The sequence below is a fragment of the Hyla sarda genome, chromosome 10 (genome assembly GCF_029499605.1).
Source record: "Hyla sarda isolate aHylSar1 chromosome 10, aHylSar1.hap1, whole genome shotgun sequence".
Lineage (NCBI taxonomy): Eukaryota > Metazoa > Chordata > Amphibia > Anura > Hylidae > Hyla > Hyla sarda.
This window is the reverse complement of record NC_079198.1, coordinates 136,221,043-136,226,061: the sequence shown is the minus strand read 5'-3', so window position 1 is coordinate 136,226,061 and position 5,019 is coordinate 136,221,043. Positions and strand designations below refer to the sequence as shown.

At 43.8% G+C, this 5,019-nt stretch overlaps 1 protein-coding gene across 1 annotated transcript in view; it reads right to left on the bottom strand.

Annotated features, from left to right (window-relative positions):
- UBE2M (ubiquitin conjugating enzyme E2 M) overlaps positions 1-1,063 on the bottom strand; it is a gene marked incomplete in the record, with an annotated part of 21,059 nt that extends 19,996 nt beyond the window's left edge. The window contains 1 exon segment of the mRNA XM_056542444.1: positions 1-1,063.
- Between the last annotated feature and the right edge of the window lie 3,956 nt (positions 1,064-5,019).

Below are 5,019 nucleotides of genomic sequence, written 5' to 3'. Positions count from 1 at the left end.
AAGTAAGATGGACTGTCAGTCAGTGAGATCCAGGGATTGTTTATTTTATTGGGAAATGGTAAAAGGAAAACATCTTATTCAAATGCATTGCAGCTTATTGGCTGGTACTTGGGAAAGGAGGGAGGGGGTACCACTTGTTTCCCAGGCAACAGCCAATAAGTGGTGGCGCATTAACCCCATAAGTGGTGGCGCATTAACTCCTTAGGGTTTTTCCGTTTTTGCATTTTAGTTTTTTCCTCCTTACCTTTTAAAAATCATAACCCTTTCAATTTTACACCTAAAAATCCATATAATGGCTTATTTTTTGCGCCACCAATTCTACTTTGTAATAACATTAGTCATTTTACCCAAAAATCTACGGCAAAACAGAAAAAAAATCACTGTGCGACAAAATTGAAGAAAAACGCCATTTTGTAACTTTTGGGGGCTTCCGTTTCTACGTAGTACAGTTTTCAGTACAAGGACACCTTCTCTTTATCCTGTAGGTCCATACGGTTAAAATGATACTCTACTTATATAGGTTTGATTTTGTCGTACTTTTGGAAAAAATCATAACTACATGCAGGAAAATCCCACGTACGAGGCGGTAGGAGGGTAAAGTATGAGGGTAAATTTTTTGCGCCGTGATCTGAAGTTTTAATCAGTACCATTTTTGTTTTGATCAGACTTTTTGATCGCTTTTTATTCCTTTTTTATGGTATCAAAAGTTTATGGCATCAGGTTAGCATCCAAAATTTGCTGACATTTTATTGAATTAATTTTTCCTTCTACTCGTGAGATGTTCCCTGTGCCACTAGCTGCAATACAACCCCAAAGCATGATTGATGCACCACCATGCTTAACAGTTGGACAGAGGTTCTTTTCATTAAATTCTGTTCTCCTTCTCCAAACGTACCTTTGCCAAAAAGTTCAATTTTAACCTCATCGGTCCACAGAACTTGTTTCCAAAATGCATCAGGTTTGTCTATATGTTCATTTGCAAAGTTCAAATGCTGATTTTTGTGGTGAGGACCTAGAAGAGGTTTTCTTCTGATGACTCTTCCATGAAGACCATATTTGTACAAGTATCTCTTTATAGTGGAATAGTGTACCACAACGCCAGTGTCTGCCAGATCTTTCTGGAGGGATTGTCCAGTCAAACGTGGGGTTTCAATTGTTTTTCTCACAATCCTGCGAGCTGTTCTGTCTGATATTTTTCCTGGTCTTCCAGATCTTGCTTTAACTTCCACTGTTCCTGATGACTGCAATTTCTTAATTACATTCCGAACAGAGGATATTGACATCTGAAAACATTTTGCTATCTTCTTATAGCTTCATCCAGCTTTGTGAGCGTCAACTATTTTCAGTTTCAGATTTCTAGACAACTGCTTAGAAGAACCCATGGTGCTGATTGTTGGGGCAAGGTCAGATTAGTCTGGGCATTTACAACCTTTGAGATTGACATCACCTGGTCTTCCCAGATGATGATTGAGAACAATCCATGACACTGGCAGGTCTCAGCTTTGCAATGGGGGCAGTGCATGCTATAAATTTTGCAGGGTGGCCAAACTTTTGCAGACGCCATTTTTTTGTTTTCTGTTATTATGAAAGTGTAAATGATGGAAATAAAATGTAACTTTTGTTGACATATTATAAGAATGTCTAATCTGTAATTTGATGCCTTTTGGATATTTTTCCATCTTTCCTTGGCTTCTTTATGAACATTAATACAAATTTTTACCTGGGGTGCCCAAACTTTTGATCCCCCCTGTAGAGAAGTGCAGATAAGATGAAGACCAGCTCACTCCGCCTCGGACAGCAGAGCACGGATCCAGGTGCTGGACGGCACCAGCTAATCAAAGGAACAAAGAGAGATGGATCCAGCTCGGTGCAGATAAAAAGATTTTAATCCATAATACAAGGAGGATACAAGTAACGCGTTTCAAGCGCTGAATGCGCTCTTAGTCATAGGACTAAGAGCGCATTCAGCGCTTGAAACGCGTTACTTGTATCCTCCTTGTCTTATGGATTAAAATCTTTTTATCTGCACCAAGCTGGATCCATCTCTCTTTGTTCCCCTGTAGAGAAGAGATAGATCTGAGATAGATAGATATGATAGATATGAGATAGATAAAAAAAAAATCTAGTATACTAATGGCATGTAAGAGGAAAATGCTTAAAGGAGATATCCAGTGGTATTCAGTGGTGAACAACTTATCCCCTATCTTAAGGATAGGGGATAAGTTGCAGATCGCGGGGGGTCCAAACGCTGGGGCCCCCTGCGATCTCCTGTACGGAGCCCCGACAGCCCGCGGGAAGGGGGCGTGTCGACCTCCGCACGAGGCGGCGGCCAACACGCCCCCTCAATACAACTCTATGGCAGAGCCAAAGCGCTGCCTTCGGCAATCTCCGGCTCTGCCATTGAGATGTATTGAGGGGGCGTGTCGGCCGCCGCTTCGTGCGGGGGTCGACACCCGCTATCTGGGCGGAGAGCCTGGCCCCCGTACAGAGAGATCGCAGATGGCCCCAACGTTCGGACCCCCCTGCGATCTCAAACTTATCCCCTATCCTTAGGATAGGGGATAAGTTTTTCACCACTGGACTACCCCTTTAAGTTTTTACCATGTGAAACTACAGCTCCCAATATGACCTAAGCAGTGGGAAGGGGATGCTGGGAGTTGTTGTTTAGCCCATCATTACTGAAGAACTTATAAGTGACTCCAGCTCTGAACACATTAAGGTATAATAGTAAGGTATAATACACAAGGATATAAGTAACTCACAGGTGACATCTTCTCTGTAGTCCTTTTTTTCCCTTATCTGGTCCAGATTACCAGGACTTGTTCCAGCTATATCTTCATTCTGGAAAGTTTGACACCCAGTCATCATTGATGCCCTCTGAATATAACACTACCACACAATCTGCCCTCTGAATGTAACCCTGTCACACATTCGGCCCTCTGAATATAACACTGCCACACACTCTGCCCTCTGAATGTAACCCTGTCACACACTCTGCCCTCTGAATGTAACACTGCCACACTCTGCCCTCTGAATATAACACTGCCACACTCTGCCCTCTGAATGTAACCCTGTCACACACTCTGCCCTCTGAATGTAACCCTGCCACACACTCTGCCCTCTGAATGTAACCCTGTCACACACTCTGCCCTCTGAATGTAACACTGCCACACTCTGCCCTCTGAATATAACCCTGTCACACACTCTGCCCTCTGAATGTAACCCTGTCACACACTCTGCCCTCTGAATGTAACCCTGTCACACAATCTGCCCTCTGAATGTAACCCTGCCACACACTCTGCCCTCTGAATATAACACTGCCACACTCTGCCCTCTGAATGTAACCCTGTCACACAATCTGCCCTCTAAATGTAACACTGCCACACTCTGCCCTCTGAATGTAACCCTGCCACACACTCTGCCCTCAGAATGTCACCCTGTCACACAATCTGCCCTCTAAATGTAACACTGACACACACTGTGCCCTCTGAATATAACCCTAAATTTTAAACAAACAAATGCCTCAGGAGCTGTACTAGGGTACTATAAACCAAAATAATATCCAAACCCCACACCTAGAGGCTGCTCCAGGTGGGGGTGCAAAACCCTATTTAAAGCACCCTCCCTAAAACTTCACTTTTATTTCAAATGCATATTAAAATGTATTTGGGGTGTACAGAAAAGTTTTAAAAACCCAGCTGACCTTGTCCAACTGATATAATTATATTGCTATTTGGTATTCCAAATCGTGTATCTCCTGTGCCTGCAGTGCTACAGGATCTATATTGTGGGCACTCCGCTGTATCTTAAAACCAAACAAACAATGCCTCCCCTACATGTTTCGTGACAGCAGTCACGTCATCAGGGGTATATCTCTTATGCCTCATATACCCCTGATGACGTGACTGCTGTCACGAAACATGTAGGGGAGGCATTGTTTGTTTGGTTTTAAGATACAGCGGAGTGCCCACAATATAGATCCTGTAGCACTGCAGGCACAGGAGATACACGATTTGGAATTCCAAATAGTCATATAATTATATCAGTTGGACAAGATCAGCTGGGTTTTTAAAACTTTTCTGTACACCCCAAATACATTTTAATATGCATTTGAAATAAAAGTGAAGTTTTAGGGAGGATGCTTTAAATAGGGTTTTGCACCCCCACCTGGAGCAGCCTCTAGGTGTGGGGTTTGGATATTATTCTGAATATAACCCTGTCACACACTGTAGCCTCTGAATATAACCCTGTCACACACTGTAGCCTCTGAATATAAACCTGTCACACACTGTAGCCTCTGAATATAACCCTGTCACACACTGTAGCCTCTGAATATAACCCTGTCACACACTCTGCCCTCTGAATATAACCCTGTCACACACTGTAGCCTCTCAATATAACCCTGTCACACACTGTAGCCTCTCAATATAACCCTGTCACACACTGCTCTCTGAATATAACCCTGTCACACACTGTGCCCTCTGAATATAACCCTGTCACACACTCTGCCCTCTGAATATAACCCTGCCACACACTCTGCCCTCTGAATATAACAATGCCACACACTCTGCCCTCTGAATGTAACACTGCCACACACTCTGCCCTCTGAATGTAACCCTGTCACACACTCTGCCCTCTGAATATAACCCTGTCACACACTCTACCCTCTGAATATAACACTGCCACACACTCTGCCCTCTGAATATAACCCTGTCACACACTCTGCCCTCTGAATGTAACCCTGTCACACACTGTGCCCTCTGAATATAATCCTGTCACACACTCTGCCCTCTGAATATAACCCTGTCACACACTCTGCCCTCTGAATATAACCCTGTCACACACTCTGCCCTCTGAATGTAACCCTGTCACACACTCTGCCCTCTGAATATAACCCTGTCACACACTCTGCCCTCTGAATATAACACTGCCACACACTCTGCCCTCTGAATACAACGCTGCCCTCTGAATGTAACACTGCCACACACTCTACCCTCTGAATGTAACCCTGTCACACAC